General features: G+C 47.1%; 1 non-coding gene across 1 annotated transcript; it reads right to left on the bottom strand.

Annotated features, from left to right (window-relative positions):
- Positions 1–8,363: 8,363 nt before the first annotated feature.
- Positions 8,364–8,454, bottom strand: LOC117077076. The gene has a single exon (XR_004434662.1).
- Between the last annotated feature and the right edge of the window lie 871 nt (positions 8,455–9,325).

Here is a 9,325-nt window from a genome sequence, read left to right as displayed (position 1 = left end):
ATCCAGTCTTTAGATATCTGATTTTGTTGATCTTTGTATTATCTTTTCCTCTAAGCTTTGTGTCATTTAGTCTTTATTCAAGCCACTGATTAAAATACTGATGATATTTCAGGATGATAATTACCAATGCTCTTTCTGTCTATTAAACCAATCAGTTCTCCATCTGATATACTATCCTCTGCCTTATTCTTCTACTTTATCCACAGCATAGCCATGGGAGCCTTTGTCCAATTCCTGCTAAAATCAAGAAATCTTGTATTCATCAGGTCCTATCTACAAGGCCAGGACATGGCAGATAGGGGCTGGGCTCAGAGGCAGGAAGTGAGGAGAGGGTTCAGGAAGCCTCATCAGGCTTGTAGAGATGGAACTTTTAATTGCCCCCGGGAGCTGCAGGAGAGAAGAAAGCATAGCAGTGAGGAGAGCCCAGATCATTAGCCTGTTAGGGTAAATGTGTTTACTAATGTGTTTATCAATTCTTCCCTCTAGGTTTAGAGAGAATCCTAGACAGCCTTGGCACCTAAAAATAGAGACCACTAAAAGTGGAGAGGGGACAGAGAACTAGGAGAGGAGGGAACCCCACTTACTTCTTTCTCTCCATCAACCCCCTTCACATGGCACCTGATTTCTTCACATGTAAGAAGGCGATCTCAGAATTGTGTGCTACGTTAGTTACTTTCTTGGGAACACCAATTATTTTCAGCACAAAGGAGGAGTCTGATACCTAATCCATACAATTGAACTTCTCATTTCAGGCTCAACAAGAACAGGGTTTGGGGTACTTCAAACCAGATCACAAGGTGACATATCACTCCACTTTGAGTTCAACTCAAGCATCACTCCTCTGAGAGCTTTTCTGCCCCTTCCGCTTGTCACCTGGATACACTGCCATTGTACCTATCACTGTGGATTTGCAGACATTTGTTTACATGTCTCTCACATCTACTACTATAATGACAGCAACTTGACTGAATGCAGGCACTGTGCTGTTCATCTTTGCATTCCCAAGGCCTGGCATGCACCTGGCATATGCTACTCATGTGCCCAATGAAGCTTGGGACCTGGGGGGGGGCCTGGATAGGGCCAGGGTGGCATCATCCCAACTGTCCCTCCCTCCTCCACCTAATCTAAGTTGGTAAGCTCAGTGCATGGCGTATAGTAGGTGTCCAACAAATGTTTGTTGAACAAATGAAAGCAAAACATCTGCTTGCCTGTGAGGAAGATCCAGGGAGAACCCTCACAGAAGACTCTGCCTGTAGAGCTCATCCCTGCTCTCAACCAGCCAAGGCCAATGAAAGAGCCCTGTGGCTTACCACTATAGATTTCCCTTTGTGATGACAAAAATTGGCCTGGGTCAGGAAGCATTTCCTCCAGTCAAGGAATGAGGAGCTGCAGCTCCTCATCAGCCTCTGGTGTGGAAGGCATCCTGTCCTCTTCACCCTCACCAGCCATTCTGACATTAGATAGAGCAGGTAACAAATGGGTAAAGTCCCTGCCTTCACGAACCTTACATCCTTCCTTAGGGAGGCAGGCAGTGTGAACAGAACAGAACACACCAGATGGTGGTGCGGGTGTAATGAGGAAAACAAAGCGGGTAATGGGATGGAGAGTGCTGGGCAAGGGGGCTGCCTTATCAAGCATGGTCAAGGAAGACCTCCGGGAAAGTCAGCTTGACCTGCCCACTCACTCCTGCTCCTCTCTGATCCCAGCTCCCTCGCTGTCCCTGCTCCAGTCACACCATTTCCACGCGGTGTCTCCAACCTGCCACGCTTCCTCCCGCCTCAGGGTCCTGGCTCCTATTCTTCACACTCCCTGCAGCGCTTCTTCATCTCTTCAAGGTTTTGCTTAAATGTCACCTCCTCAATGACACCTGCTCTGACCACCCTGTTTAAAGTTGCAACACCCTCTTTCCCCCACCCCCCTTAGTCTGCTCTATTTTTTCCCCAAGCACTTAACACTTCCCAGCATAGAATCTAACGCACTGGTTTATCGTGTACATGGCTCATTGGCCTTCACCCTCAGTAGAACGTGGACGTGACTCGTGCAGGAATTCTTATGACTTTGGTTTACTAAGACGTTTCAGGTGCAGGATAATGCCTGGCATAGGGTGGGTGCTCAATAAGCACTTCGAACATTCACTCATTCACTTAGCACTGAAGTGTACGCTCTGTACCAGGTTCTGCACTCTAGCAGCAAGAAGATACTTCACAATGATGGGAGGAAAGGAGAAACATCACCCAGCTTCCTTGTGAGCCACGTTGGCCTAGAGCTGAGGGGAAAGGGAGGTGGTGTGGTCAGTTTGGGATTCTCTCTAGGCTGTTTCCCTGCCACCTTGCCCCTCTGCCCTCTTTACTCCGAAGGGTACAGGGTTCAGGATCTTTCTCATATTAGGAACATGAAATGGGACCCAGTTGGGGTGGGCATGACCATGGACCTGGAGCAGAGTCAGAGGAGGGCGAGGAGCCAGGGGCTGGGGGCTGGGTGAGGGACAGGGCCTTCAGGGTGGGTAGAAATGGAGGTGCAGGGACTCCTTCAGAGGCTGAGGGAGAGGAAATCCCTTATCCTCTTTCTCTGGGATTCTGTAATGAGCTTTGCAACACCCATTTTCAACTCTACAAGACTCCTGGCACTCTCAGTGGTGTGTCTGGGAGAATTAACTGCCTGAATGCCTAATTACAGACACGAGGAGCAGAGAGCATGTGTGTGTGTGTGTGTGTGTGTGTGTGTGTATGTGTGTATGTGTGTGAGAGAGAGAGAGAGAGAAGCAGGGAAGAGGGAGTGTCTCTCTCTCTTTGAAATGATTTGTGACTGCATGGTAGATTTCCATTTTCAGAGCCTTCTTCTTCTTTCTGGGAACCTCCCTGTGCCATTCCTAAGTCTCCGGCCAGGGGACTGATCTCAGTTTTCCCAAGCAGGCCTTTTCCAATGCCTATTCCTCAAGCTTAGCACTAGCCCCTGCCATATCCAAGGTGCCATCATCTGCTGTGACCCACTCCAGGCTGACACAGTCACTTCCTCTTCGGACCCTCCCTGGTCACTCTATTGCCAACAAGCATTCTCTGGGGCTGGTCAGAGTTAAGTCCAGGGTGGTGCATTTCTTCCTTGCTTCTTCCACTTCTGAGCTATGAAATTATCCATTGAAGCAAATCAATAATTCATCAGATGATCTACATTTAGCCGAAATTAGATCTCATTGCCTCAGGCTAAACTTTGAAGTCCTGCCTCACCTGACTCCACCACCCAGCCAGCTCTCCAGCAGAGTCCAGCCAGCTCCCTCTCATGCTGGCACCTTCTCTCCACCACATATTCCCCACACTCGTCTTAGCCTAAGTCTAATCCCCTGCCCCTACGTCTTAGCCCAGGCTGGTCCCCTGTTCCGAAGCCCATCCTTCCCTCCATGTTGCAGTCACCTTGCTCTTCAAGGTCCCATTTCAAATCAGGGCTTCACTGAGCTTCCTTGAGCTTCTGCAACAGACAAAAGTATTTTACAATTAGAAGCACACAGTTTTGCATTTACTTTCACTCTATCTGTTTTGTGATCCAAGAGGCCAAAATATACATCACTATATCAGCTAAGACAGACCCTAAGTTTAAGGAAACAAAGTTACCTACAGGTGGAGGGTTCAAGGCCTGGCTGGCATGGCAAATTTCTGAATTCCTACAACTATAAGAAAAACCACGCCATTGCTAAATTCCCTAACAACAGGAGCTAGCAGGCTGATTTAAAACCCAGACCACTGTAACTCTGGTTGGACAGAGGGCCAGCCTTTTTTTCTGATAAGCAATTACACATTTTAAGCTGGCTTTGGCAGCTTATAAAGGCTGCGCACAGACTCTCTTTGTGTCCTATAGTTCACCTTTTGATGTAAAGAGCCAAATTTTAATGCTAAAACCCTGCCCCAAAGTGAACACGGGATGTCTATAACATATCTGTTTACCCATTGCGCATGTGTCATCTCCCTTCATGAATACGTAGAGCTTCCCCCCAAAACCTGCTGAATATGTATGATACCAGCACTGTTAGGCATAAAACCCAACTTGTCTTCCTCCCCTTTGAAGAGACAGCACCTTCAGTCTACACTGGAGACTTTCTCTTTCCGGCTTGCAAACCGATAATGCCAATAAAGCTCTCCCTTCTACATCTAGCCAGCCTGGTGGTCTTTGGTACAACAGTTTTCTCTTTGCAAACTCTGTCTTCCCACAGAATTGTTGAGCAACACAAGGACAGGAGACTATAATAGACTCACATCCCCTCACAATACCAAGCACAGCACCCCCCATGAATACTTGGTGAATTGGTGTAACCTTATTCCCACCCCTCTTTGCAGCTCTATCCCTTTCTCTTAATCCAAATTACCTTTAACCCTCAGCCCTCAATTCCACTTTTCCCTCCAGTTCTCAGGGATTAGACAACCCAAGGTACGTGATCAGACTTTGTTTTGCTTTTAGAAGATCGTGCTGGCTGCAAGCCGACTGGAGAGATTAGAGTGAATACAGGCCAGCCAGCAGGGGACCATTGCGCCCACCCAAGTGAGACAGGGCTGGAGCTGGTAAGAGAGATGGAGAGAGGAGGATGGATTCAAAAGATACTCAGAAGGTAAAAAGATGCTCCATTTGTCTGGCACTATACAGTTTCCAAAGCGCTTTTGCATCTATTACCTCCTTTGACTTTCAACCGCCCATGAGACATACTGAGTAGGTACCAATCAAAATCTTGGCTTTATAGGTGATGAAACGAAGCTAGGAAGAGTGGAGGCGTTTGCCCAGATTCACACAGCTGGTTAGGACAGGGTTGGGATTCACATCCAGATGCTCCAACATCACATCCAGGGCTCCTTTGCAGTCTCAGGTGACTGGGACTCACTCTGGAGCTGCTATGGGAGGGCCGGTGTTAAGCTGCAGAACCCTGACTCGGCTACCTGCCTGAGGCTATTTACACACTTCCAATTGATTTGTTGTAACCTGTAATTATTTTTGCGGAATTTTTCACGCTCCATTTGTCTTTTTACTCTCCAGCAGACAGGCTACAGGAAATAGCAGATTGGGAGAGGAGTGGGAACAGGAGAAGCTGTCTTTGGCTTGGCTGGAAGGTGAAGGGATTCCAGATGCTGGTTTCCTGGCTTGCTCTCCCCTCTCTATTTGGCTTCATCCTGGGGCTCTCTTCCTCCCCACAGAGGGGTGGTGGGCACTCTGAGCCACACCTCTCCTCTCTGGGAACTCAGGTCTGTCTCTGAAACCTGCTTATAGAAGAACATCTAGAGTCCTTGCCTCCTTCCCACCGTGTGACAATTGCCCATTGGCACACCTGTCAAGACACAGACTTTTGGAAGAAAAAGAAAGACTGAATGCTGCAGAGATGGATTGTTAATTTCCCAAATGAGATATGACTCTGAGATCCCACCTACCCAGCTGGTAGGCTGCTCCAACATGCTCCCTAAAGTGGTTTGAGTGTTTGGAATGACGGACTCTGTCTTCGCACTGAAACCTTAGTCAGGCACCTCTGAGTCTTCTGCTTGATGAGGTCTGACCTTGGGCTTCCCCATGTCCTTTCAGAATCCAGTTTGAGCAAGAATCCTGCTAAGTCAGGTTAGTGAAATTTCCCCACTCTTGTTATCTGACTACCCTCAATATTTTATCACCTCTGCGTTCATTCGGCAATGATCCTGTCAAGTCAGTTTAGCCAGAAACCCCTTACCCTTGATGTTTCTTAGTAGTAATTTTCCATCCTCTGTCCCTAGCCCTGACTGTTGGTTGATTACAAATCTCCACTTGCCCTTGTTGGAGTTGAAACTGAGCCTGATCTCTCTCCCCCACCACAAGGCGCCTTCGCAGTGGCCCCTATACCTACTGCCATGGCCTCGCTTGAATAAAGTCTGCCTTGCCATCTTTAACACATGTTTGGATAATTCTTTTCTTTTCTTTCTTTTTTTTTTTTTAGTTGGAGTCTCACTCTGTTGCTCAGGCTGGAGTGAAGTGGCTCAATCTCGGTTCACTGCAAGCTCCACCTCCCAGGTTCAACCATTCTTCTGCCTCAGCCGCCTGAGTAGCTGGGAATACAGGTGCCAGCCACCACGCCTAGCTAATTTTTTGTATTTTTAGTAGTGACGGGACTTCACCGTGTTAGCCAAGATGGTCTCAATCTCCTGACCTCGTGATCCACCCACCTCGGCCTCCCAAAGTGCTGGCGTGAGCCACTGCACCTGGCCAATTTTTTTCTTTAATGGGGTGGTCACTCAATTTGCAGAGCTTGGAGAAAGGCTTCTGCTCATTGTCTGAACCTATTGGGTCCCTTCAAGGAGGTCAGGCTGTTCACAATCTATTCGCCTCCATGCTAACTTGGCCATCATCCCCCAGACCCCAGAAGAGGCTCTGTTGTGTCCTGGGTGGCTGTGTGGGCATGGAGTGCAGGCCTTCACCCCCACACACCCTGCCTCTTCACTCACTCCCCTACATTCTGCCCCAGGGTTCAACCCACTCCCCAATTCCTGTCAAGCAGCAACCTCCCTCCCCTCTCTTGTGGAGCCAAATCCTCCTCAGCAGGGTAAGGAGGGCTTTGTTTTGTTTTGTCTTTTTAAATTACAGTGGAAGCACAGAGAAGCCGTTAACTCCACCTGCATGAGAAGAGCGTAAATCCAGCACGCAGCTAGGACAGTCTTCCCTGAATGGAGTTGGGGTGAAGTTGGAAGTAGCTCTCATTCTTTTGTGTCAAGCCCACAGTCAGGAAAATGGACACGGTCACTATCTCTATCTCATTATCCTACTGCGCTACCATTTACAGGTAGTTCTGAATTTGCAGTCCTCACTATTATTATCACAAGATAGTTATTACTAGCCACATTTTACATGCGAAGAGGCTTGGAGAAATTTTAAAAAAAAAACAAAACTTTCCTAAGGGCACACAACTGTGAGTGACAGAATGGAGAGGGATTCAAACCCAGGCCTGACTGAAGGCTGTTGCCGCTATTCCAGCGACTACTGAGTGGACTTAATGAGTGATCTCTACCAAGAGTATTTGCATTGATTGCCAAAGCCTTGGAAAGGCTATAAGGAAAGAAATGCCCAAGTAAAGTCTTCAGGGGTCAGTGGAGTGGGTGGGGATCTATATTCTGGAGGCAGCCTCCAGAGTCTTTCACGTTTCCACCAGGTCAAAAAATAAATAAGAAGAAGCATAAACAAATATTGAACTCCAATTAACAATATGATACTGAAGTATTTAGAGGTTAAAGTGTACCAATGTCTGCAACTTTGAAATGCGTCAACAACAGAAGAAAAGATGTGGATGGATAGCTGAACAGATTTGGGGTAAAGCAAATATAGCAAAATGTTAGTTATAGAATCTAGATTGTGGGCATATGGGTGTTCACTGTGCAATTCTTTAAACTCCTCTGAATTTTTGCATTTTTCGTAATGACATATTGAGGGGAAATAAATCACACAGGTGGGTCACATCCATTTCTTGTTTTTTTTTTTTTTTTTTTTTTTTCTGAGACGGAGTCTTGCTCTGTCGCCCAGGCTGGAGTGCAGTGGCCAGATCTCAGCTCACTGCAAGCTCCGCCTCCCGGGTTCACGCTATTCTCCTGCCTCAGCCTCCCGAGTAGCTGGGACTACAGGCGCCCGCCGCCTCGCCCGGCTAGTTTTTTTTGGATTTTTTTTTAGTAGAGATGGGGTTTCACCGTGTTAGCCAGGATGGTCTCGATCTCCTGACCTCGTGATCCGCCCGTCTCGGCCTCCCAAAGTGCTGGGATTACAGGCTTGAGCCACCGCGCCCGGCCCATTTCTTGTTATATAATGCCAGGCTGGAGGGGAGCTTAATCATTAGTCACTGAATTCTTTCCCAAGTGTCCAGCAGGAAGATTGCTGGACTAGACATTTGAAGAAACAGAAAAACAAACAGGCAGTCCCTGCTTGGTGGAAATTTAGGATACCTGTGAGAAAATAGGACAGAATCATAAAATCAACAGTCGTAAAGACAGTGAGCTCTTTATTTTCTGTTTTAATGGAGGGGGAGCAAATTGCCTAACTATACATGTCCAAATGCCTTTTGCTTTTTACTTTGATGCATGGGAAGGCTCACCACATTTAAAGAGACAGAAATGAGCAGTAAGAGAAAGTGGTCCAAAAGCACTTAGCGGGCTATAGAAGGCCCCCAGTGGAGAATTCACCTGCAGGTCCCAGAAGGTGTGTTGAGGAGCAGGAAGGGCACCTTTTGTGGCAGGTGAGGTTAGCGGAAAGTTGGGACCTGGAACCATGCCAGGACCGACTCTGCCAATCTAGATGAACTTGAACAAGTCATTGTTCTCTTTGAAGCTTAATTTCCTCTTTTGTTGCCTATAGGCCAAATTCTGCCTAGGGCTTGTTTTTGATTTTCACGTCTGAGGCAGGAAAACAAGGCAGTTCTGATGACAGTCCTCAAGGGCTGATCTTGGCCTCCAGCCTTAGCTGAGAAGAACAGGGACCGCCCTCCTGCCAATCCCCCACCCACAACCCGTGCGAGAAAAGTGCCTAGGGCTTGTTTTCATATGGCCTGTGAGTTAATGGGTTTTTTAAAAATATTTTTCAATGGTTGGAAAAAATCAAGAGAAGAATAACATTTTGTGAGATGTGAAATTACATATAATTCAAATTTCAGAGTCCGTAAATAAAGTTTATTGGAAAATGGCCAGACTCATTTGTTTACATATTGTCTGTGGCAGCTCTCACTCAGTAATAACCAGGTAGTTGCAGCAGAGACCTTACGACCTGCAAAGCCTAAAGTATTTAGTCTGTATGCCTTTATTTGTTTATTTATTTTGTTTTAACTGTTTTTTGAGACAGGATCTCACTCTGTTGCCCAGGCCAGGGTACAGTGATGCAATCTTAGCTCACTGCAGCCTCGACCTCCTGGGCTCAAGCCATCCTCCCACCTCAGCCTCCCAAGTAGCTAGGACTACAGGAGTGCACCACCATGTCTGGCTAATTTTTATATTTTTTGTAGAGTTGGAGTTTCGCCACATTGTCCAGGCTGGTCTCGAACTCCTGTGCTCAAGAGATCCTCCTGCTTTGGCCTCCCAAAGTGCTGGGATTACAGGTGTGAGCTACGGCACCCAGCCTCTACCGCTTAACAGAAACAATTTGCCAACCTGGTGTGAAATAGTTCATCTGCAACTCACTGCTCCACATACCTCACTTCACAGAATTGCTGTGAGAAGTAATGAGATTTGGGTTTAGTAAACTGGAAGATTCCATAAGACGCAAGGTGTTACTACTGCCCTGATTTCATTTCTCTCAATACCATCCTTACAAAGGCAGGAGAATCTAGAAGGAAGGTCTTATATAACAGAAAGAGAAA

Source organism: Trachypithecus francoisi, unplaced genomic scaffold (genome assembly GCF_009764315.1).
Source record: "Trachypithecus francoisi isolate TF-2019V2 unplaced genomic scaffold, Tfra_2.0 Lachesis_group5, whole genome shotgun sequence".
Classification (NCBI taxonomy): Eukaryota; Metazoa; Chordata; class Mammalia; order Primates; family Cercopithecidae; genus Trachypithecus; species Trachypithecus francoisi.
The sequence above is the reverse complement of the archived record's forward strand: the minus strand, read 5'-3'. Positions and strand labels throughout refer to the sequence as shown.